General features: G+C 39.9%; 1 protein-coding gene across 1 annotated transcript in view; it reads left to right on the top strand.

The window, feature by feature from the left end:
• The window catches only part of LOC136881830 (zinc finger protein 436-like), an 88,353-nt gene that overhangs the window by 6,590 nt on the left and 54,221 nt on the right, over nucleotides 1-27,542 (top strand). The gene's annotated exons all lie outside the window — the stretch shown is intronic.

Raw genomic sequence — 27,542 nt, 5'->3', positions numbered from 1 at the left:
GTTAGGCTGGTGAGCGGGTATTCTTCCTCCGCTTCAATAATTTACATTAAGAAGAGCAAATAATAGCCATGAATTCAAGGATGTGATGGGAGGTTTGGTCGGCTCTGTCAAAATTCCATCCCAACACCAACACATAAAGATTCCATCTGATATGATATAATGAATTACGTGTTGAGCTCTTAAGGAGTCAAATAATTCAGCGATAAACCAGTTCATTCTAGAAAGTGTCCTAAGAATCACAGGACAAAAATGTTGACTTTGGTACCATAATAGTTAATTTTTTAATAGGCCTACGCTTAAGTGGGCTACAACAGAACAAACAGTAGCAAGAAACATTTTATCAGTGATGGATTTTTCTAAGGAAACAATCTGATGTTTTAATACATGTTTTAAAGTATTACATAACATAAGAATAACCAGTTGAACTTTTTATAAATGTTCCAAAGTGTTCCATTATGTTTTAAAGTGTTCCATTGCAGCACACATTATCATGATATGATCATTATGTGTGTATGTGTTAAAAATAATTGTATATATTGATGATGTCTTATGTATAGGTGAATAATATTAGACCTTAAGATATGTGGACTATTGATTTATGATGTAGAAATCGCAGGTGAAGTGAGTCGGGTCTTCCAAAACATGTACGAGTGAAATAATTGTACAAATTTTGAAACTGATAATATGTTGACAGGGCAGACAAAACCATCACCCGTAGTATATTATGTGCTGGATGTCATTCATTTTTATTGGAAATAGTGGATAGTTGTTGGCATTGGAACCTTGTATTCATTATTTTTCCCCATGGATGTTTTAATGAATGGTTACATAACACTAATTATATTCGGGATAAATTAACTGAGCAGGCCCTATTTTTTAAGCATGAGCACCTTTTTCTTACCTACAAGGCCCCAGTAAAATTCCCAGTGAGTTTGATATATCATTGCCTGAAACTTAGTGCTGATTCAGGATCCTGTTAGTGCTATGGACTTTTTTTCATTTGGTAAAACTACTACAGTGACATTTAGGTTGCTGTTCATGATAGAATTATTGATTTTGACTGGTCGCTTTCTTTTCGCTTAAAATCATGAGGGTATAGAGTCCATTAATGCAGTATTGGTAACTGTATATTATCCTGTTTGGCATCAACAGATTTAAATTAACATTTTCATGGGGAGCTTGCTCATTATTGATTTTTACTCATCCCCTCTCCTGATTGAAAGATTTTATATCATTGATGGTCAGCTTTGATAATTGGATTTTACACTGCCACAATACCCTTAAGGCTTCCTAAAGTGTTGCATTTGAGATTGCTCATAGGGATACATCTAGGGGAGTACTATACTTATTCCCTGTTAGAGTGAGGAATGTACAGGGTTCATGTGGATAGTGAGATGATTAACTATTCCATTGAAATGAAAAGTCACCTTATACTGCATTTAATAACCAGTTAATGGCAAAATAGTTGACCACCACTTTTTCCACCATGATATTACAACACTGGTATCACCTGACCTGATTGTTTGGCTGTAGGTACTGCAGCAGCTTTATTCATTATTATTTTTTAAAATGTTATTTGTTTGGGGCATCGACCTGTAGAGATCTATTGCCCCTACTTGCACCATGTAATTGGAACCTGTGTGTTATTGAAATGGAGGAAATGTACAGTGTTGAATGTGAGGAAAGGAACATTAAGGAGGACACAAACCCCCAGTCCCCAGGCCAGGGATATTAATAATTTACAATTAAAAACCCCTGACCCTGCTGGGAATCGAACCCGGGGCCGTCAGGTGACAGGCAGGCACATTGCCCCTTAAACCACGGAGCCAGTTTTATTAATGTTCTATGAAATGTAGCACTACTGAAGGAATGTTATAGCAACCTTATTATTGTTATCTTTTTAGAAGCAAATTCCTGCAGGATTTCATTAATTTACAGTAGTTTAGGAGCAAGTCTAGAGGTTTAGAGTGATAGGGCAGGCCATGATATTAATGTAATAAAAGAATTGTAGTAAATATTAGTTCAACTACAGTGCTATCCCTAAGACCTCTTAATGGGTGAAGCGCCCTGCCATGTTTACAGACGGCCCAGCTAACATAACCTAGATATGCACTAATTACATAATGAAAAAAAGTTTAGTTAAATGATCAATCATTATTTTCAGCATTATTACATCAGAGTTTAAATATTTAGTGGTTTTGAATGATGTCACAAACCCATATGGCACTCCACAGCAATGGAACAGTAATCCCCAGAATTAATGATTATGAATGAGCAGTAGAACACCAGAAGTTCAAAATCCTCTGTTGTCTTATTCAGGGTAATATTACTAAAATAGTTCAATTTTGCAGTTACTGTTACCCGTCTGTTAATACGAATGCCATGTTGGGAATAAATTGATATTTTATCACATCCGTTTTAGTGCGTAGTATTCCCCACCTAGCCACTCATTCCTGATACCCGGCTGACAACATTTCTGGGGAAAACACTGCTCTACTTAGAGAAGAAAAGGCTGGTAGGGCAGGATAAATTGACATGAAAAGCTGCATCATTGTAGTCCATGGAATGATAAGCAATGCATATTATTAATGACTGTAATCTATATGAAAAACAATTGTAACAACAGTGTATCTATATATTGATTATTTTGGCAGCATTTTCTTTTAATTATCCATTTCAGGAGTAATAATGATACCGAAATATTTTTATCTTAGGGGTCATGCCTTTCTTTTTGTTGTTGTTTGAGTTCTTGTAATTGAAAAACTACTGGATGTATTTGAACCAACATTTAGAATCCTCTTATCCATGGATAGTTTTAGGTTCAATATCATTTCAACATCCATGAATTGATTGGGGATTTATGTGAAGGCTGAAACAGTGATTTTACTCTCCCAAAAAATATACATGGCCAACCATATTTGAAATCTACCAGCCTTACTGGAAATCTATTGTCAAACTTTCTCCTCATGTACACTATTTTGATAGGAGGATTAATGAGAGGGATATCTTTTCAGAATGCCATATAGTAAAGCACATAGCCTGTGAGAAATTTTTTTTCTACCTGAGAGGAACTTCACTTTTATTGAAAATCACTTAGATTTAATCAGTTTTTATATTCACATGAAGCAGTAGACATGCTGTCACAATACCACCTTCAGGAGTGATGAGTCGGACTGTTCATGAGAGTGAAAGCTACTGGGACAGTCATCAGCATTATCCTTTGCAGTTTTAGAGGTCACTGCTGTAGACTAGTCCCCTCACCTGACAATGTTTTTAACCTCACTAATCTTCCACATCTTTCCAATGATACACTTCTAGCAGCCGTGTTAATGGCCATTTGATCCATTTCTTCAAATCAGCTGCAACCAGCACCACATCCCCTTCTCCAGTGTTTATAGACATCTTATTCTGCTTCTAGATCAACTGACTTAGGTACTCTTCTTAAATTCTTTTTGCAGCTGCAGTAGAAATCAAAATCTCCTTGACAAGTTCACAGAATCCAGTTGATCTAAATCTAGTATTCCCATGCAGACATCATCTTGCAGAGTACTTGAAGGTGAAAGTTGGTTGAGATCATCACGCTTCTCAGGCAAGTAGGTAAGAGGACGGGAATTAACGATGGCATCACACTCGAACTGTAGTTTCGTCATCTCTTCGCAACACAGTGAATCTCTCCCAAGGACACATCTCAAATTTCTCTTTACTATCTGAATCAGACTTTGCCACCAGCCTGCTGTGGGAGGGTTAATCCTCTAATGTGGACTCTCTTTCTGTGTGGTTTTAGTCGACATTTCAAAACAAATTATCTGTGAAATTTGTGCCATTGTTGTTGTAGACACTCTTGGTATTTCTCATGGAGTGGTGAACCGTCGCAAACTCAGTAAAAATCCATTTGTTATGAAATTGCTGACCAGTTCAAGTACACTGGTTTATACACAGCAAAAGTAAAGAGCAAAATCAACCTCTTCCTTTTTACTTTCAGTAACAAGAGTCCAACAAATACCACGGCATCTTTTATTCTGTTTTCCGATAGAGTTTCAGAATCGGCATCCGCCTTTCTAGCTTGGTGCCGTTTTTCATCTCGCACATCTTGACAACATAGTCTGGCTGCTCCTTTGTCTTTGTATAACCAAAAATCTTTCACACAAGTGCAGCAGTAACACACGAGTGCCAACGTGCAATATTCCAACACCCGCTGGCCTCTCTCTAAACCTGAACAGAACAGACGGAATAAGTTCAATTAAGTTTGGACCTTTTTCATACAGTCATTCAGTGACAACTCCCTCTTCCTTTTACTGGATATGTCGAATATGGGCCTAACTTGCTTCGTTGCACTGTCCTTAAATACACTCGGATGAGGTAGAATGTAACCTTTACCTCTAGCCCTTTCATAATCTGTCTCTTCATCAATACCTACTTTAGCCCATTCTTGCAGTGCAGCATCATACTCATCAAATTAATTCTCATGAATAATTTTCTCAGTCATAGAACACACTCCATTCTGCAACATCACTGTGTCATATATTCCTTGCAATCCCAATTGTTTCTCAACTCTTGTGTCAAGCAGGCGATGATCTTGATGAAATTATTCTTAAGGAATTGGAAAAGATGTAGATATACTCCATTGTCATAAAACAGTAGGAATAAATGAAATTAGCCCTGAAATGGTGAAGTATAGTGTAAAGGAAGGGTTGAAATGGCTTCATAAAATAAGATTATCATGGAGTGTTAGAAAGGTACCTTCAGATTGGATGAAAGCTGTGTTTGCACCTACCTATTTGCAAGCAAAGAGGAAGGATTGCATCAATTATCAAAATATCTTAATAATCAGTATACCAGGCAAGGTGTTCACTGGCATCTTGGAAGGGAGGGTGAGGTCAGTGCTTCAGAGGAAGTAGGATGAAAAGCAGTGTGGTTTCAGCCCATAAAAGGACTGTCACAGTCAGATTTTTTGTATTTGCCATAATTTTGAAAAATCATTGTTGTTCGTAGTTTACATAGATCATCTGCTAAAAGGTATAAAACAGCAGAAGGGGATTCAGTAAGGTGAAAATTTAGTAAGCAATCTGGCGTAGGCCTATGCTGACAACTTTTTCTTAATGGCAGATTTTGCCTAAAGCTTGCAGTCTACTACCTTGGAACTTGAACATAGTTACAATAAGTATGGTTTGAAAATTATCCTTTCTAAGACTAAATTGATGTCAATAGGTAAGACATCAGAGATAAATGAATGTCAGATTGGAGATACAAAGTTTAACAGGTAGATAATTTCAAATATTTATAATGTGTGCATTCCAAGGCTGGTAATATAGTAAGTGAACTTGAATCAAGCTAATGCAGACTGCTCACAGTTGCAATCAACAGTATTCTGGAAGAATGAAGTCAGCTCCTGGACGAAACTATCTTTACATAGGTGTGTTTCAGACCAACTTTGCTATATGGGAGTGAAAGCTTGGTGGGCACAGAATAACTTATTGACAACTTAGAAGTAACAGACATAAAAGTAGCAAGATTGATTGCTGGTAAAAACAGGTGGGAACTACGGCAGGAGGGTACTTGGTATGAAGAAATAAAGGCTAAGTTAGGATTGAACTGAATGGATGGAGCTGTAGTCATGAAGCGAGTCGTGTTGGGGTCATGTGAGGTGAATGGCGCAGGATAGGTTACCTAGGAGAAGAATGATGGAGTCGGTCATGGAGGGTAAGAGGAATACAGGGAGACTAAGGCAGTGAGGATTAGACTCAGTTTCTAATGATTTTAAGATAAGAGATATAGAACTAGTTAGAAATAGGGGATTGTTGTGGTGATTAGTACATTCCCAGAGGCTTGCAGACTGAACATCAAAATGAATAACAGTCTATAATGAATACGTATGTATTTATGTATCCCTTCAACAGGACATTGCATAATGTGCTCATGGATAACAATTGCTCTAGCGCAGTGTCCCTATTTGCCACTATTGGCAGCATGGTCTAAAGTTATCCAAAAAATTCCTCTGTTCTTTATGCAGTACAAAATACTGAATGCATTCTTACTTGCAATCATCAGTTTATTGCCTTATTACATGATATACAAAAATGCTATCTGATTTGAGTGTTGGTTCACTTTTAGTTCACCTCCTAGACGGTGATTTTTGATCAGTCAGCCCCATTAAGGAAGAGTCTTGCTATTAGAATAAGAATGAAATAAAATTTTCAAGGAATGGTTTTTCTCATCTTAATTTAGCCATTCAGAATATTATTGATAATAATAATAATAATAATAATAACAATAATAATAATACCATGATGATAAGAAAAGGGTGTGTTTCATGTAGACTCATTACACTGCACCAATCCACATGTGTCAGTGCTTGTGCACTACAAAGGAATTATACCTTTATAGGACTCCATTGGATCCTCATATTCAGTACAAGATATGAATTGCATTAGTGCAATGTCCATGTTTTCCCCTATTGGCAGCATGGCCTGAAGTTATCAGTGCACTTATCCTGAAGTTTGTATTGATTACGAGGGTGTAATAAAGTCTTGTAGGTGTATAATTCAGTACTGCCAGTACGGATATGAAGCTGATATTATGTAACACTGCAAAAGACACAAATGCTGCACATATTTAATTGATTTAGATATATATTTTACATACTAAAAGATGTTATAAGATGGTTCAACCTTCCAATACTATTAAAATAAGAAATGTAATTTTTACATCCCTACTTAATTAAAATTGGTACCAGTTTTGACCATTATTCTAGGTCATCATCAGCCGATCACAAATAAGTATAAAAGACAATGCACAGGTAAATAAAATGTGAAATTTAAATAATTCCATCAGTTGCTGTTTGTGAAGCATGTGCCAGATGTACCGGCAATAACTAGCACAAGTTCTTTTTGGCTTCGTTCCATATCTTTTAAACATTATTAGGTCTTGCCCGCTCAGACAGAAGATCTTCAATCCAAAGAAGGTTGGAGATAGGAAAATATGGTGTGTAGGAGGACATGAGGGACATAGGGGTTTTGCCATGTGATTCATGACAGTCTGAATTAAAAGCGTAAGCCAACCAGTGCGAACAGGTATCCCACTTGGACTGATTATCATGATGGTAAGCGATTAAAGCAGATTTCAGGTTCCTATTCATTCTCTCAGCAAACGATGGATTGGGGTAGTACGGGGTAGTAGTGACATGGGAAATGCACAACTCAAACAAGTATCTTTTAAACGAGTGACTGGTGAAAGCACTGGCATTTTCCGAAACCAAGAACTTGGGGGGGGGGGGGCAAATGAAGCAAAAATAGCATTTAAGCAACTGATAGATGTCCGTGAATTAGTTGATCTAGTTGGCATAATCCGAGAAAATCGAGAGAAAGCATCCACACACCCACAAATGTGAGTGTTACCCAAGGCGGATCGAGGAAACAGTCCCACGAAATTTATAAATAGTCTCTCTAGTGGGCGGGTCGCTTGAGAGGAAGACAATAAACCAACGTTTGAGTTTATGCAAGGTTTGCTAATCGCACAAGAAGTACAAGCCTTGACCATGTTCCTAATATCCTTATCCATTCTTTTCCAAATGAAGAATTATCTAATTCTTTGTCTGGTCTTAAAGATGCTGAAATGACCGGCAAGATGAGAAGAATGATAGTATCTAAAAATCATGGGTACCAAAACTTTAGGAACAACAGTTTTGAGGTTGCGGTCATCACGACTTTTACAACAAAGGACTCCTTTAGACAACGAATAAGGTTTTACCAATTTCCGGATGCAATTTTGTCAATGATTTCTTTCAATTCGTGGTCAGCTTTTTGGTGATCAGCAAATTCATGAAATAGTAAAGGTAGATCAGAAAGGATAGCGTTAACTCCAAACATGTTAATTACTACAGGATCATTTGAATCAGATTTTCCTCTACAGCCTCATGAACATCAAACATTCGACTTAGACTGTCGGCGATGACATTCTCGGTTCCCCTAATGTGTTTAACATTAAACCTGAAAGCGGAGATTCGAAGGGCCCATCTGGTAAGTCTCCCAGTCCTTTTGGGTCGATTCAATATCCATGAAAAGGCCTGATTATCTGTCTCAAGATCAAAGTCAACATGCTCAATGAACGACCTAAACTTTTCAAGGGCAAAGAGCACGGCGAGGCATTCTAATTCATAAATAGAGTACTTGCTCTCTAGCTCCGTGAGGATCCTAGATACATATGCTACGGTTCTTCCTCCATCCTCATACTCTTGAAGCAACACGCCAGCAGTAGCCTTACCAGAAGCATCAGTCTGAACTATGAAGCAGCGATTAAAATCCAGAATGGCCAAAACAGGTGCGTTCGAAAGGGCTATTTTCAATTTCTCAAAAGCTTCTTGTTGGGAAGGTCCCCAGAAGAAATTGACATCCTTCCGCCTCAAATGATTAAGAGGAGCAGCTACCTCAGCGAAATTTAGAATAAATGTACGAAAAAAATTGACCATTCCAACAAAACGGGCAGTGCCTTTGACATCCCCGAAATTCCCGAATAGCCTGTGTCCTAGCCTGATCAATACAAACTCCATTTGACGTCACAACATGCCCAAGAAAGGACATACTGCGCTGAGCAAAGGCTACTTTAGATAGCTTAACAGTAAGACCAGCTTATCTCAGGCGGTCAAGGACTTCACGCACATGGTCCACATGTTCCTCAAAGGTTTTTGAAAAAATAGATCATCAAGATAGTTAAAAACGAAATTAAATTTAACATCTGAGAGGATAGAATCAAGTAAGCGAGTTAGGACTCCTGCACCAGAGCTCAATCCGAACGGCAGGCGAACAAATTCATACAGATTCCAATCAGTAATGAAATCTGTAAGCGGTATGGACCGCTTAGATAGAGGGATTTGGTAGTTGGCCTGGTTAAGGTCCAGTACCATAAAAAATTTAGCTGCAGAAAACCACCCAAAGAAAGTATGTAAATCATACATACATACATATATACATATCTTTATTGCCCACCCTAGTGTACACCATCGGCTTACAGGCAATAAAGACAGACAGAGCGAAACAAAGGAAAACAAGCAATAATAACAACTACATATCTCTTAAAACTACTTAACTACATTTACTACCTCTACATCTGCTCAGTATCATCCCACACGTACGCGGATAGCCAGCACACATGCAGGACGATACCGCACTACTAACTACCCAAAGCCCAACCCCTAACTACCACCTAAAAAAAAAAATAATTAGACTGGTCGCTGCAACAGCCCTGGCATGGAACACACGCCCACCAACCCGTCTACAGCAGCCACCAGCCTTGCCACGTGAGAACTGGTATCGTATCTCACCGACCCTCGCTGACAAACACTGTGTTCCTTTCCTTATCATGTGTTACAAGCCACCCTGGCTGAACCAGACCCAACAGGTGGCCTGCAACACACTTCCGCTATGTACGTCACACATACTCTTGTCCCTTGTCAGCACACTACCTTCCCTATCCTTTTCATTTCCGTGCGGACATGCTCAAGTCTATCTTCTTTGGAGTGGGGTCAAGTCCCCCACCCCTCCCTCTTCCCTTGATACGTCACCCTCACCTCTCACGCACTACTCCCGCTATTTACATCTCACCTTATAAAAACTGAAGACTTAAACATCAGCTAACAACCATTTAAAATCCCTCATCAACGCACCTAAAACAATTAACACTTTTTTTTTACACAGACAAACTTTTTTCATTCGAAGTCCATTAGTTCACTCAGTCTTCTCCACCTACCGCACCACACTTCATATATCAAACCGATTCACCTTATTAAGCTTCAGACTTAAACATCAACTAACAATCATTTTATATCGCACTTAAAACAATTTGACTTTTTTGTTTTAAACATTTCACTTACACACAAACAAACAGTTTCCATTCCAAATCCATTAGTTCACTCCGTCTTCTCAGTCTACAACACCTCAATTACATCAAACTGTTAGATCCCATTTCTTCCATCCTATTAAACTTAATACATAAACATCAAGAATCCCTCAATTTTTACACCCCTCATCAAGGCATCTACACCATTTAAATTCTTTTTAAAAGAGTTTTTTTTGACCTACTTTCATAATTTCCATACTGCCAACATTTTCTCCTTCACTACATTCCCACTTAATCTATCACAATTCTATCACATATACCTTCTTTATACTCCCTCCTCACACAAATACACTTAAACAATCCATTTTTTTTTCACTCCTCATTTACACACCAACAGACAGTACTCCATTCCAAGTCCATTAGTTCACTAAGTCAACTCGTTTTTTTTTTTTTTTACTAAGCTTTACACTACCCTCAAACCTACTCAACCTCCCTTTTTCTCAACGCTTACCTAATTTTCTCAGGCTTTCCCTTTGCCCCAGGCGGATCACCTTTCCACAGGGCAAGGTGTTCTCCCCCTTTCCCCTAACACTACAGCCCCCTCTTCTGATATCATGATTACCATGATACCCTTCCCGCATTTGCTCAGGGCGGATATCCATTCCTCTGAGCAGAATGCCTTCCCCCTTTCTCCCTCAGCACGAACCACATTATCTGCACAACCCCTGTTACTCCCTCAATTTCTTTATAAATATAGCTCTGGCCACATTTAAGAATTTCGCTATATTCGTTCCTTTCTCCCACTCTCTACATAACCAAGATGTTATCTTATAGCTTTCCCCTACCATATGCAGCTCCTTCTTACTTAGTAGTTTGATCTTTATCTCCGCCAAAGGTCGGCATTGATTAAAAATATGCAGGTCCTCCCACTTCTCTCCACATAACACACATCTATCCCTATTCTCACTACCAACACTATATAAATCAGGCAATGGTACAGACTCGAGAACCACATTGCGGTTGAGTAAACGGTAGTCAACGACAGCTCTGAAGCCACCAGAGGGCTTAGGCACTAAGAATACCGGAGAAGCATAAGGCGAGGTGGAAGGTCGAAAGACACCTTCTTTGAGCTTTTGCTCAATAATCTTTTTTAGTTCCAGCATACGCGGAGGTGAGAGTCGATTAGGCGAAGATCGAACAGGTTGGTTGTCGGTCAACACTGTCATACTGTAGGACCTCAGTTAGACCTAGTTTGCTGGTGAACACCTCGGGAAATTGCTGGCAAAGATTACGAATTTGCTCGGCCTTTTTGTCACTCAGATGATTGAGTTTTAGCTGATCGATATCATTACTCTCCAGTGGGGGAGGATTAACAACACCAGAAACACTAACAGTCTTAAAAGGGTCATCAATTAAATTAAATTTATAGTTAGTGGCAAATTAGAAGAAATAATTTCTGTCTTGAAGATCTAACACTAGCCCCACACTAGAAAGAAACTTAGTGCCAAGAATCATGCTACATGAAAGACTAGGAGTTACCAGACACACGGTTTTCCAAGTAAATTTTCCAATTCTAAGTTTAATCTTAACAGAGCCTAAAATTTTCATTTTCTTACCATCAGCTGTGACACATTCAACATTAACACTCTGCATATCAGGCGGATTAGAAGGTGACTTCTTTTGGCAGTACCAGCCAAAATCGATAACGTTAACAACGCTACCCGAATCATTTAAGGCAACCAGGGGTTCAGTATTAACTTGTACAGGAACAAAAGTTCCCTTGGACCCAATATTAGCAGCAATCCTGTTACACCCATGAGGACATACTATAGTGTCACAATTATCAAAGATTTTAACCTTTTCAATTTTATTATTGTTAAGATCATTCTGTAGTCATTAACCCTGATTCCGAAAAGAAGGACAGTTATTTTTGGAGTGTTGCCTCGAACCACAGTTATAGCAGCAAGTTCCAGAACTTCGCTTCACCGAAGGACAATTATTTCTTAGATGATCTCTACTTCCACAATTAAAGCATTTTTTGACGTTCAAATGGTTTTTAGCAGGTTGATGTGGAACCGAATTCACTAGATTAGTAGGTGGGAGATGTTGAATTTGTCGTGATGCGTCCCCATGCTTAAAGTCTTCCGCAAACGAACATGCAGCCTCAAGATCAGAAGAGGTAGTTGGGCATCTCGTCAGAGACAAGTATGAACGGTATGCGGGTGATATTCCCTTAATAATCCTAGTCACCATTTCTTCCTCTGGTGCAGCTATCCTGAATACCTTACAATAAAATTTCAAGTCAAGGATGTATGTTAACAAATTTTCATGCAAAAGCTGTACCCTGAAACAATATTGAGGGATTAATCTCTGGCGGGCCAGAGAGGGGATGAATTTTGAGAGGACTAAATCATGAAATTCATTTATTTTTAAATTCCTAGAAATAGCTTCTGTAATTTCTCGTTTTAGAATACCCTTACAATGGGGAAATAATGCCCTAATGCATTATGTTGACAATAATTAGAGGCAACCAAGTTAGAGGCATTCACAGAATTAGGTCTAGAACAGCTTTGATTGCTAGTTATGGATAAATTCTCCATTTCCCTACTGGCAAGAATAATTTCTAGCTCAGCGGACATACTCGTGGACAAGGATAAAAGCCTAACACATTCAGATACATATTCTGCTTGAGGTTTGATACTCAATAAATCTTGTGTTTGATTAATGAAATGGCACGTCCTGGCTCTGAGCCGATTGATTTGACTTTTAGTAGGAGCCTGATCGGCAAAATCGTTTTTCAAAATAGAAATTTCATGCAACGCGATTTCTATGTCATGCAAAGACTCATTCACCTTCTCTGGAGTAATAGGAGATAAATTGATGGGTACTTGCATACAGTCTGACAACAAGGAGATACACTCCGCATGAGTCTGCCCACGTTCCTGTCCCCTTACAAGAAGCTCATAAATCAATTCCCCTTTCCGGAGTTGATGGTGAAACAATACAGGCCGAGCCATAGATGAAGCAGATATGCAACAGAAAATCACAAGAAGATATTAGAACAAGAAATTGCACTCCTTTTCACAAATTGTTCCCTTAGTTTACCTCTTTTTTGCTACAGGCTTTTCTTTTAATATTCCAAGCATTTACCACCGTGGCAGGGAAAGGTTTTAAAAATGTACTACCGGTACCAAAATTGCAAAAACCACACTCTGCTACCAATACCTGTGCCAGTCGTACCAGCAATTACTAGCACAAGTTAACAAGGGAATGAAATAAACAAACGAAGAAAAACATTAAAGTGAAAGCCAAATACTTGCCCTCAAGGACACCAACTGGACCATTTAACAGAGGCAACACAGATCGTTACTAGCGGTTTTCACAGTGGTAAATGATAGAGAACGTGAAAGAAAAACCCAAAAATGTTATTTGAAAGAACTAAAACTTTAATTACTCAGACCAAAGCTTACAGATGACATTTAAGTAAGTAAGTAAGTAAGTAAATAAGTAATGTTTTATTTTTCCTGGCAAAATTAAGGCCTTCAGGCCTTCTCTTCCATCTAACCAGGAACTGAAATATACATATATTGCATTGTATTACTTACAATAACTAGATCTAATACAAATTAAATTAATAATAATACAAGAATGGTGAGATTACATTAAGATGAAATAAATTAAGATTAAATTAAAAATTAAGATGAAATAAATCAGATATAAAAAGAGATAAATTCTTAAAACTAATATCCTACATGTAAAAAAAGGCAGTACATAAAATTTGATTTTAAAGACAAATCGGATAAGAATTTTAGACTCTCTACCAGGACATCCATAACAATAGAATGGTTGTAAGTAGCAGCATCAAGTTTACAGATGATCCTTCCTGGTGCATAAAATGTCTCCAAAGTGCTTCCTTGAAAGTGCGAATAGCGCTTAACCCCCTGATATTTTTGGGAAGGAGGTTCCACTCACGGCAGGCAATTACTGTGAATAATTTATCATAGATGGCAGTTCTATGGGTAGGTAAAGCAAGGATGGAATTATTAGTGGATCTGGTGTTAAGACTGTGATAAGAGGATAAGTATTTGAAATATGAAGTAAGGTAAAATGGTTGTGAAGAATGAAGGATTTTATGGAGATGGCATAGGGAATGCACAGTGCGACGGATTTCTAATCGGGGCCAAGATAGTTGGTTATATGAAGGAGTTACATGGTCATGGTACCGTAGGTTACAGACGTATCACACAAGCATTTTGACCACGTAACCTGCTCAATAACTTGCCTCGAGCGTCTCTATAAATCGCGTCACAATAGTCGAAATGAGGGAAAACCAGACTTTCTACCAGCATTTTTTGAGTTTTTCAGGAAATAAGTATTTATACCCGCGCAGCATGTACAATGCAGAGAACGTTTTCTGGGTGATGTTCCTGATATGCGTTTTCCATGACATGTCATCATCGAAAGTAATGCCTAGGACTTTTACTGATGACATGAATGGTATGTTAGTATTACACAACCTTATAGATGGAATCTCTGGACGATTGACCTTCGCGAGTTGTTTTGGGTATCCAAGGATGATGGCTTGCGTTTTTGCTGGGTTTAACCTAAGCCCGCATCTCAAAGATCAAGAAGAAAACGATGTTAGATCCTGATTGATTTTGTCTATGGCCGAAAGTATTAGATTTGGAGATGTATGGAGGTACATTTGTACATCATCAGCATAAACATGGTATTTGCAGTGCGTTAGGTTTTGGGAGACATCATTAATATAAATAGACAAAAGAAGGGGTCCTAACACTGACCCTTGGGGCACACCACACTGCACAGGCCGCCAAGTTGATTTGTTTATTCTATCTGTAACACACTGCCGACGGCCATGCAGGTAGAATGCAACCAAAGGAGGGCGCTGTCCGAGAAATGGAGGAAATACAATTTCGAGAGCAAAATGTCAATGTCAACAGAGTCAAAAGCTTTGCTCAAATCTAGGAGTATTAAAAATGTCACTTTCTTGTTGTCCATAGCTTCTCGGATGTCTTCTGTGACCTTCAGTAGTGCCGTTGTAGTACTGTGTGCTTGACGAAAACCAGATTGTAGTGGGTCAAATAAGTTGTAAGTCGTCATGTAGTCTGTTATTTGTCTATGAGCGATGAACTCTAGCGCTTTGGATAAAGCAGAAAGTATGCAGATGGTTCTGTATACAGATGGTTCAGAAGGGGAAGCTACTTTTTTAGAGGACGTATAATGCCCGCTTTCCATATTTCGGGAAATGTGCTGTCTACAAGGGAAGAGTTAAATATGTTAATTAGTGCAGGTAATATCACATCCAGAATAATTTTTATCATCTCTATTCCTATACTGTAATTTCCTGTTGCCGTTGATGTTATCCAATTTATAGCAAACCTAACTTGTGAGTGGGTTGCTGGACGGAAGTAGAAGTTTTCTCTATCTGTTCGCGTCTTTGTATAATTCCCGTCTAGAACTTCCTGTTTCAGGCCTGCATTTAATGTGCATTTAGATGAAAAATGATCGTTCAGTTTTTCCAAGGGTATATTTATTTCGTCATCGTCTCGTCCTTTGGTAATTCCAAAGCTCTTTATGGATTTCCACAACACAGCTGTTGAAACATTCGGTTGAATTAAACTGAGCGTGTCGTAGTTTCGCATTTCTAATCTGTTGGGTCGTAGCGTTTCTCAGTCTCTAATAGTTCAGTAGATTGTCAGGAGTGCAATGTTTCTTAACTCGTCTATAAGCAGCATCGCGTTCAGCCATTAGTGCTCTAATCTCATCTGAGAGCCAGGGAGCTGGCTTCCGCGTAACTGGAGCCTTTTTTTCAGGGGCGTGTCTATCGTACAGTTCAGTCATATGTTGATTGAAGAGAGTCACTTTGTCATTTATGTCTTTAAGTTTAAATATGCCATGCCATGGCACTGCAACTGCGTCTTGTAAAAGTTTAATCTTATCAATTCTTCCTAGATCTCTATATGAAATTATTTTCGATTTGAACTTGGGACTTTTAATAGAATAGGCCACAAATATAGCATCATGTCGCGATATACCTGGGACACTAATTTGACCGTGATGAAGAACTAATTCAGGTTGGTTAGTGGCAATGAGATCAATTAAGGTGTGTGATGTGTAGCGTTGAGAGGGAGAAACGTTAAATTGCAAAGTTGGGTTGGGTTGAGTAATCAGTGACTAAATCTTGTATTTGAGTTTCTAGATCGCATAAAAACCCGCTTTCGGTGGCTTATATACTACACGCAGAAGACATTTTACTTCGCTCACAGTTATTTCCAGGAATATGAACTCAGGTTTTCGCTCGTACGGATCTGGAGACCTACAGATTATTTTAGGGCGTAATCTGGTCATACGCAGCGGTACCCCCGGAGGGCTTATTTAATCTGTCGGATCTAAGAAATGTATAACCCGCCAGCTGCACTCTTGCTATTGCGTGATGTGGTTTTAACCATGATTCAGAGATTAATATTGCGTGGAAACTGGGAGGCATAAATAGGGCTTTTATTTCGTCCATTCGCGCCTCCGCAAGGAGGCTTTGAGCGTTTATATGGTAGATCTTTAAAGCATTACTGTACGGAGAAAGCTGGTGGTTAATGATGTCCCTGGTCGACTGGGAATGGCAAGAAAGCTCAGATGACAATAGGTGTTTGTTGCCTGCGCAGCAGGTTCCAGCGACATTGGGGGAGGGTGGAGTAAGTGAAAGGTTTGAGGAGTGTTTGCAAGGAAGAGAGGAGCCTGTTCGTTAGTCTCAAGTACGTTATCAGGGGGACTGTAAATGACGTTGTTCTCCGTTATGTTGGAGATGATTATGACAATAATGGGAATGGAAATAACTATTTACAGCGATCAATACGATAATGGCAATGTGTCAATAATGTAAGTGGAAATAAACGCGACAAAAATAAGGCACTGAACCCAGTCTACTGCTACTAACACCAATCTACCACTACGGCAAGCAAAAGTAAACTATATTACTAATTACGTTCTAATAGAGAGTTAAAGTTAAAAATTATGATATACTACAAGGATAACTCTAAAATTAAACTACAATAGAAAGTAACAAAATGTTGTGATTATTTCTCCCGCGTCGGTGCGACGTAAAGCAACTAGCATTTCTCCCGCATATCACTTTAGTTCATTCAACTGTTCCATAGTGCACACTTTAAACTTATTTGATCCTATTTTTATATTGATTACTCCATCAATGCTCCATACCTGGCATACACCGAACCTAGAAATTGCCTCCTTAAGGACTGCGAGTCTTGTTGCAGTCAGATCCTCTCTTATTGTGATCGCCGTTCCCTTAAGGCCTCTTTTCCTGTGGAAGATTTCACTCTGCTTACGGTAGGAAACGAATTTCACTATCAGAGGTCGTGGCTTCGCACCCAGTCGTCTTCCAATGCGATGGTTCCTGTCAATGTCCCGAAGATCAAGGTCGACACCAAGATCTCTTGCGATGCTTATTGCGATGACATCGGGATCTTCTCCTTCCTTTTCCGGAATGCCGAAAATACGGATACTTTGCCGCCGCTGGTATTGCTCCAGTTCATCTTGCTTGGTTTTAAATTCACTTTTGATTTTCACAAGCTCCCTGTCCTTAGCCTGAAGCTGATCTTGTAATAGTTTGACACTTTCCTTGTATTCCGCTCTTAGTTCCTGGAGCTGAAACATTAGGGGCTGTAACTGTTCGGCTACGGCTACGGCCTGCTTAACGAGTTCTTGTATGCTGGCGCCATGCGGCGGGCTGGCTTGGGGAAGCTTCTTAGGAGCCATTATGACAACCTAGTAGTAGAACACTGATAGTTTACTGTAGTTAGCTGCACACGTTGAACTTCAGCACGAATGTAATAACGTCTTTATCACTTCAAGCACGTTGAACTTCAGCACGAATGTAATAACGTCTTTATCACTTCAAGCACTATATCACCTGCAATTTACAATTCTTGCAAGAGAAAGTTTGCGTGCGACTAGCAGCTAGCGGCCATCTTAACAGCATCAAAGAAGTTTATTAAATGAAAAGGTGCACCTTCATGAATTCACAAATATGTTTTACCTCAGCGCTAAACTGGTCAGTAAAATAGACTTTGAAAAAGAATAACAGTAAATAATTGAATAACTAAATTAAAATAACAAATGCCTTTAAAACGAGGGACGCCCTCTAGTAGAAGAAATAAATTAAAAGAAAACTTTAAAACCATGAATTACAGATTAATTATTTGCACCAGAGTCCGTGGACTAATTTGACTGCCCGTTAGACGAGCTCGGGTAAACCTCTGTACGTTCACAAGATTTTAGTTGTATTTTGAACATCTTAAGAAAACACCTGTAGGAATAATTACTTTTGCATTAAGAGAAAATATGTTGGAGTGAGGCCGCGAAATACTCTCCAGAGTCGGATCACGGGAGCCCAACAAGAATAAATACCATGCATAGAAAGCATACATCAAAACCGAAAGGCGCTCCCAAAATTAAATGACACAAAACCGGGATTAGCCAAACATACGCCACACATGGAAAAGGGAGGAAAAGATAGCGTTAAGAAGGAAAACTCCCCACAAAGGGTTTTGGAATTAAATCATATACATTTTAAGAGCAAGCCGCTCAAAACACAGAAGTAACCGCACCAAAAATCAGGTTGGTATAAAGCACCAGGCAGCACAATCCACAAAGGAAACCAACCGCCAATTAAATCAAGAATCAATAAATGAGATTAATAAGGAGACAGAAACTCACAGCGTGAAAACACGCTCGTCACAGCTCAATCCAATTACAAAGGAACCCAAAAAACACGAATACTTACCCAAACAATCGTTCCCGTTGGCAACGGTTGCAATGGAAAAGTAAACAAGAAATAGCGTACCCAAGCATAAGATAAAAGGAAATTACACTAAACGAAAAACGAACAGAAAGATCAAATAAAGCAGAAACCGATTCCGACCAACGGAGATTATCTCGCGATTTCAAACCTCCATAAGAGATGAGTAGTATAATACACGGATTCGGCCGCCTCCTCCCGCGGAAAATTTGAATTTTGGCGGGAGATTTGAATTTTGGCGCGAGATTTGAATTTGTAAACAAAGCCACGTGCTTTTTAACAGCTGTCATCGACAACAACGCATCGCTAACCTCACTGCTGCCATCTTGACGGGTCTAAACCTCAGTAGTGCCAACTTAACCTAACTAGCGCGAGGTAAACAAAGCCACGTGTTTTTTGACAGCCACGTGCTTTTTGACAGACAACAACGCATCGCTAACCTCAGTACTGCCATCTTGACGGGCCTAAACCTCAGTAGTACCAACTTAACCTAACTAGCGCGTGGTAAACAAAGCCACGTGCTTTTTGACAGCTGTCATCAGCCATCTTTAAACTACAGAGCACTGTGCTGCACTCTTTATCGTAGTAGATGTAAAATTCGTCACCTGTCATCGGCAGTGCTGCCATCTTGGCGGGCCTAAACCTTAGTGCTACAACTTACCCTCACTAGCGTGAGATAAACAAATCCACGTGCAGCTGTCATCCGCCATCTTTAATCCAGAGAGCACCGTGCTGCCCTCTTTAGCTACTTACCTTTGAAATGTGGTACGTCACAGCTGTCATCCGCCATCTTGCATCGCAAACCTCAGTGCTGCACTCTTTAGCTTGAAATGTAGTGGCGGCAAATTCCACGTGCTCTTGTTTGGAAACAAAGCCACGTGCAGCTGTCATCCGCCATCTTTAATCCAGAGAGCACCGTGCTGCCCTCTTTAGCTACTTACCTTTGAAATGTGGTACGTCACAGCTGTCATCCGGCATCTTGCATCGCAAACCTCAGTGCTGCACTCTTTAGCTTGAAATGTAGTGGCGGCAAATTCCACGTGCTCTTCTTTGGAAACAAAGCCACGTGCAGCTGTCAACCACCATCTTTAATCCAGAGAGCACCGTGCTGCCCTCTTTAGCTTCTTATCTTTGAAATGTGGGACGTCACAGCTGTCATCCGCCATCTTGCATCGCAAACCTCAGTGCTGCACTCTTTAGCTAGATACCTTTGAAATGTAGTGGCGGCAATTTGAAAAATTCTTTATGCTCCTGTTTGGAAACAAACCTATGCGCTTTTTTTTGTCAGCTATCATCCGCCATCTTTAATCCAGAGAGCGCCGTGCTGCCCTCTATGTGGTGGTGGTAAATTCTACACGCTTTACAAACCCATGTGCTTTTCTGACAGCTGTCAACCGCCAGAGAGCACCGTGCTGCCCTCTTTGTGCCGGTGACAAATTCCACGTGCTTTTTGACAGCTGTCATCCGCCATCTTGCATCACAAACCTCAGTGCTGTACTCTTTAGCTAGATACCTTTGAAATGTGGTGGCGGCAAATTCCACGTGCTCTTGTTTAGTAAACAAAGCCACGTGCTTATTGACAGCTGTCGTCCGCCATCTTTAATCAATAGAGCACTGTGCTGCGGGTAATTTCGTCAGCTGTCATCCGCCATCTTTAATCCACAGAGCACCGTGCTGCTCTCTGTAGTAGCGGGTAATTTGAAAAGTTCTGTTAGCTGTCATCCGCCATCTTTAATCAAGAGAGCACCGTGTTGCCATCTTTAGTTGAACTGTGGTGGCGGCAAATTCCACGTGCTCTTGTTTAGTAAACAAACTCACGCGCTTTTTGTCAGCTGTCATCCGCCATCTTACATCGCAAACCTCAGTGCTACACTCTTTAGTTGAAAAATGGTGGCGGATAATTTAAAAAGTAAAAATTCTACAGCAGCCATCTCTCGACGCTAATTGCACAAGATGGTGGCTATACATGACTCCTTAAAGGTGCTTATGCGAGATGATCGCTATACATAGTTTCTTATGAGACTCCCTTGGGATGCTTGCGCAAGATGGCGGTTATACAAGGCTCCTTATGAGACACCCTAGGGATGCTTGCGCAAGATGGTGGTTGCTCTTCTGAGGCGGCTTAAGGATCCTTGCACAAGATGGCTAGAGACGCCCCCCACCCCTAAGGATGCTTGCGCAAGATGGCGGTCGCAAGATGGCGGTTATACATAGCTCCTTATGAGACAGCCAGTACTCGATACAACATGTGATCAGAACATTGATTGAAGTGTTCAGAACACAAAATAAGTGATCAAGACTAGAGTCGAACACTGTACTCGATGTCGTTAACTTCAACATGTGATTAAAACATTGTTTGGTGTGTTCAGAACACTACATAAGTAGAATCGAACGCTGTACAACATGTTAGGGGATATCTTTGTTCTAAGAAGATCAGATTGAAACATAACAAGACTAGAATTGAACACTGCACTCGATGTCGTTAACCTTAACATGTGAACGGAACATTGATTGATGTGTTCAGATCACTAAACAAGTAGAACCGAACACTGTGCAACATGTTAGGGGATACTTTGTTCTAAGAAAATTAGATTGAAACATAACAAGACTAGAATCGAACACTGCACTCGATGTCGATAACCTTAACATGTGATCAGAACATTGATTGATGTGTTCAGATCACTAAAGAAGTAGAACCGAACACTGTACAACATGTTAGGGGATACCTTTGTTCTAAGAAGATCAGATTGAAACATAACAAGACTAGAATTGAACACAGCACTTGATGTCTTTAACCTTAACATGTGATCAGAACATTGATTTATGTGTTCAGATCACTAAACAAATAGAACCGAACACTGTACAACATGTTAGGGGATACCTTTGTTCTAAGAAGATCAGATTGAAACATAACAAGACTAGAATTGAACACTGCACTCGATACGACATGTGATCAGAACATTGATTGATGTGTTCAGATCACTAAACAAGTAGAACCGAACACTGTACAACATGTTAGGGGATACCTTTGTTCTAAGAAAATTAGATTGAAACATAACAAGACTAGAATCGAACACTGCACTCGATGCAGTTAACCTTAACATGTGATCCGATACAACATGTTAGGGGATACCTTTGTTCTAAGAAAATTAGATTGAAGCATAGCAAGACTAGAATCGAACACTGTAAGAACATTGTTTGATGTGTTCAGAGCAAAAGTACAACTTCAATGATTTACCTAGTGTAAAACACACACTGTGCACATATCGCATAGCTATCTCGCCTATCACTTGCCTAGTATGAAAATCAAAAACACACTGTGCACATATCGCATAGCTAACTCGGCAACACTTCAAATGATTTTCTTAGTACGAAAATAAAATCTATACCGCGTAGCTAACTCGTTAATCGCACTGCTAAGACGCTTAGTAATTGCAAATACACTGATATATGTCATACGAAAATCAAGAAAGCACACTGCGTAGCCAACTCGCTCGGGTCACTCGCTTAGTAATTGCAACACGACTAGAACACTGATACACACACGGATAAGAATGTTGCGAGATACTACATACTTACATGTTAAAAAAATATTGGGGGTGAAAGATCATAAATTATATGTACACATGTTGTCTCCTCCAAGTTGTAAGACGAAATAGACGCAGTACTGCGAGTTTCCGCTATAGCTGGCGAACGGAAGTAGCATGATATCTCAGCAAAAAAAAAATACGCGTGAGTTTGCATACATGCAAGTCAGACACAATGATGGATACCGCGATTCAAATCCTGGCAACTTATGCCGTCAGGAAGGGCATCCGGCGAGCATCTAGCTGTAAATCCCCGATTCTCATGTTAGAAAGAGGAACTTGTTGTAAAACATTCTTAATCCCAGTTCTTTGACTAGGCTAGATACTGCTAGTTTTGCGTCAGGAAGGGCAACTAGTCTTAAAACAAATTCTTCTGATTTAAAATCTTAGTTTTGCGTCCGGAAGGGCATCCGGCTGTAAAACAATAGTTCGTGATACAGCGATTTAAAATCTAAGAAGAGCATCTAGCTGTAAATCCCCGATTCTCGTGTTAGAAGTTGAAAAACAGATTCTTAATCCGAGTTTTTTGACGTCAGGAAGGGCAACCGGTCGAAACAATAGTGTATGATGTAAGAGGCTAGATACTGCCAGTTTTGCGTCAGGGAGGGCAACTAGTCTTAAAACAAATTCTTGCGATTTAAAATCTTAGTATTGCGTCAGGAAGGGCATCCGGCTGTAAAACAATAGTTCGTGATACAGTGATTTAAAATATAAGAAGAGCATCTAGCTGTAAATCCCCGATTCTCGTGTTAGAAGTTGTAAAACAGATTCTTAATCCGAGTTCTTTGACGTCAGGAAGGGCAACCGGTCGAAAACAATAGTGTATGATTTAAGAGGCTAGATACTGCCAGGATGGATATGGAAAATCTTAAACTAATCTATGATGCTAAAGAAAAAGGAACCTTCTTCTCCGCCCGATGGGGTAAGGAATACACTCCAGATCTTTCCTTCATAACCCAATCCCCAAACTCTCCAAACCAGATACTTCGCTCAGTTCTCAACAGTTTCCCTCATAGTCAACACCGGCCTGTCATACTCCAAATTGGCATGTATATTCCTGTCATTCGATCTTATCCGAAACCTAGATGGAACTTTAAAAAAGCTAATTGGAAAAAATTTAAAGAACAAACTGATGCAAATATAAGATGGATTAAGCCAACCTTTAATAACTATGACAGATTTGTTGGAGTTATAAAAGGTGCTGCTCGGCGCTGCATTCCAAGAGGATGCCGTAAAGAATATATTCCTGGATGGACTGCAGAGAGCGAGAGCCTTCTTAAGGAATTTGAGGAAAATGGCAACAATGAAACAGCCACAAAACTTATTCAATCACTGAATGACAATAGAAAACAAATTTGGAACGACACTGTGTCATCTCTTGATTTTACCCACTCAAGTAGAAAGGCCTGGTCTCTCATTAGAAAGCTTGACTCATCAAAGCCAGCTGGCAGGCAGAAGCTGAGTGTTAACATTAATGATCTAGCCAAACACATGATCTCTATCTCAAAGATCAATAGAGATAAACAAGTTGTAAGGGAAATCCGGTCAGCACTGAAACATAAAAAGCAATTAGCAAAACAACAGTCATCCCAATTCTCTTGTCCTTTCACAAGAGAGGAAACCCTAGAAGGCATCAAGAACATAAAATCCGGGAAAGCAGCAGGTATAGACGGCATCTATCCTGAATTCCTGCAACATCTTGGACCTTTAACAATCACTTGGCTCACCAAATTCTTCTCCAATATTTTGGAGACAGGTAACCTTCCTTCACTATTCAAGAAGACCAAAGTAATATCGATCTTGAAACCCAACAAAGACCCTCTGAGAGTGGAAAGCTACAGACCCATTGCACTGCTAAGTGTTACTCTAAAGCTCCTGGAAAGATTAATATACAATAGGATCTCAGAAACCATCAGTAATCTCCTTCCCACGGAACAAGCTGGCTTCAGACCTGGAAGAAATTGCGCTGACCAAATTTTTGCATTGACCTCTCATATTGAAAATGGATTTGAGAATCGGAAGATTAGTATGGCTGTCTTCTTAGACTTACCAGCAGCCTATGATACTGTCTGGCGAGAAGGGCTTCTGCTAAAACTTATCTCTGCCATCCCCTGTGTCAAACTTACTAATCTCATTGGCAATATGATTAGCAACAGAAACTTTCAGATCTTTTCGGATGATGCAGTAAGCAAAACCTACAAACTGAATGATGGACTTCCACAAAGATCTGTTCTGGTACCCTTACTTTTCAACCTCTATACTGCTGACTTACCAGCAACTAAGTCCAGGAAATTTATTTACGCAGATGATATACTACTGGTTAGCCAAACACCAAGTTTTCCAGAAGCTGAACAAATTCTTACAGCAGATCTAGAAAAGCTAGATACATACTTCCAAAAGTGGTGTCTCCGTCCAAATCTCCAAAAGACTGTTGTATCTGTGTTTCATCTCAGAAATAAATTTGCCAACTACAAGCCTTCAATAACATTCAGAAATTAATCCTTACAACACTGACCCTTCCCAAAATATTTAGGTGTCACATTAGACAGATCCCTAACATATAAACATCATATTAACAACACAGCCGCCAAGATTGAAAGTAGGAATAATATTCTTCAAAAATTAGCCGGCACATCTTGGGGCGCAAACAACCAAGTGTTGAGATCTACTGCTCTAGCTCTTTGCTATTCAGTTGCTGAATACTGCGCTTCAATTTGGCTGAACAGTGCTCATACTGCGAAGATTGATGCTCAACTAAATCAAACAATGCGCATCATAACCGGTTGTATTCGCTCTACAAACGTGGCCTGGCTGCCTACACTCAGTAATATTCCTCCGCCTTGCTTAAGAAGGTCTGAAGCTCTTCTAAAACTGTGGAAGAAGACCAGCCAGGACTCCAACCTCCCCGTTCACCAGGATATTACTTAACCTGCCCCTCCTCGACTTAAGTCTAGATCTCCACCCTGGCGCACTGCACTTACACTGGAAGAATCTGGGTTCTCCATCACGAACGCCTGGTTACACCAATGGCAGCAGTCTTCTGTTCCCAATCAACATCTTGTGACTCTACCTCATGTTCAACCTCCTGGATTCCATCTACCCAGACGTCAATGGAGGACTCTAAACAGGATAAGAGTCAATCAAGGAAGATGCGGCTATACGCTTTATAAATGGGGCTGGCAGAAGTCTTCTGGGTGTGATTGTGGAGCTACCTCACAGACCATCCACCACGTAATTGCCGAGTGTCCACGGAGAGCATTTCAAGGTCCTTTGGAGGACATTCATAACGCAACTGAGGAGGCCTTGAAATGGATCAATGGACTTGATTTGGAACTATAGGCTTCTGCTTGTATATATTGTGTATATATTGTATACTTATTTATATAATCTATCTGTGCACATCATACGATAAATAAATAAATAAATAAATAAATAAATAACTGCCAGTTTTGCGTCAAGAAGGGCAACTAGTCTTAAAAAAATTCTTGCGATTTAAAATCTTAGTTTTCCGTCAGGAAGGGCATCCGGCTGTAAAACAATAGTTCACGATACAGCGATTTAAAATCTAAGAAGTGCATCTAGCTGTAAAACCCCGATTCTCGTGTTAGAAGTTGTAAAAGAGATTCTTAATCCAAGTTCTTTGACGTCAGGAAGGGCAACCCGTCGAAAACAATAGTGTATGATGTAAGAGGTTACATACTGCCAGTTTTGCGTCAGGAAGGGCAACTAGTCTTAAAACAAAATTCTAGCGATTTAAAATCTTAGTTTTGCGTCAGGAAGGGCATCCGGCTGTAAAACAATACTTCACGATACAGCGATTTAAAATCTAGGAAATGCATCTAGCTGTAAAACCCCGATTCTCGTGTTAGAAGTTGTAAAACAGATTCTTAATCCAAGTTCTTTGACGTCAGGAAGGGCAACCGGTCGAAAACAATAGTGTATGATGTAAGAGGCTAGATACTGCCAGTTTTGCGTCAGGAAGGGCAACTATTCTTAAAACAAATTCTTGCGATTTAAAATCTTAGTTTTGGGTCAGGAAGGGCATCCGGCTGTAAAACAATAGTTCACGATACAGCGATTTAAAATCTAAGAAGAGCATCTAGCTGTAAATCCCCGATTCTCGTGTTAGAAGTTGTAAAAATAGATTCTTAATCCAAGTTCTTTGACGTCAGGAAGGGCAACCGGTCGAAAACAATAGCGTATGATGTAAGAGGCTAGATACTGGCAGTTTTGCGTCAGGAAGGGCAACTAGTCTTAAAACAAATTCTTGCGATTTAAAATCTTAGTTTTGCGTCAGGAAGGGCATCCGGCTGTAAACCAATAGTTCGTGATACAGCGATTTAAAATCTAAGAAGTGCATCTAGCTGTAAAACCCGTGTTGAGGGTGATTCATTTGTCGGATGGGGGTGATCCTACTGTTGCATATTACATTCTCAGGTAGTTTCGAGGGCGTGCAATGAGCCAGCATTAAGTAAGGGCTGTTGATGGGGACGTTAAACCTTGTGCAGACTCCTTCGAAAATGATTGTGAGTACAAGAGTGTTGAGGGTGATTCATTTGTCGGATGGAGGCGTTAAGCTGTGTGCAGGCTTCTTCGGTAGGAGTAGGCTATGTGCTGGCACCGTGTTTTACCCTCTCCCTACGGTAGTATATTACATTCTTAGGCAGTTTCGAGGGTGTGCAAAAGAAGCTAGTATTAAGTAAGGGCTGTTGATAGAGGGGTGTTATACCTTGTACAGGCTCCTTCAACAGGAGTAGCCTACATGCCGGCGCCGTGCAGGCTCTTTCGATAGGAGGGGGGCTATAGGCTAGCACTGTGTGTTTTAACCTCTCCGTACAATCATGATAATTTATGTTAGGAGCTTACAGGGTGAGTTCAAGTCGCTCATCAGCATGCAGTGTCTTCGTTCAAGGTTACTACAGCCGGAAGATACATGTACAATTTCAGCCAACACATGCATTCTATACCTCGCTCTGAATGACTGCGCCGATACAACTTCAAAGATAGTGTTCTATGCAGTAGAACAAAAAATGTAACCCATAACCCGTCCCTAAAGCTTAAAACTGTAAATGTTTGAAGCTCCTGTTTTTACAGCTAGATGTGGTTCCTAACGTAGCAGGGCCGGGATTAAAAATATGTTTTAAAGCCGAGTGCCTCCTCCTGACGCAGGAGTTTAAATAGCAAGAATTTGTTTTACGACCGGTTGCCCTTCCTGACGCGAGATTTTAAATCACAAGAATCCGTTTTACAACAGGATGCCCTTCTAGGATTTTAAAAAGCAGTATCTAGCC

This window comes from Anabrus simplex, chromosome 10, assembly GCF_040414725.1.
Source record: "Anabrus simplex isolate iqAnaSimp1 chromosome 10, ASM4041472v1, whole genome shotgun sequence".
NCBI lineage: Eukaryota > Metazoa > Arthropoda > Insecta > Orthoptera > Tettigoniidae > Anabrus > Anabrus simplex.
The sequence above is the reverse complement of the archived record's forward strand: the minus strand, read 5'-3'. Positions and strand labels throughout refer to the sequence as shown.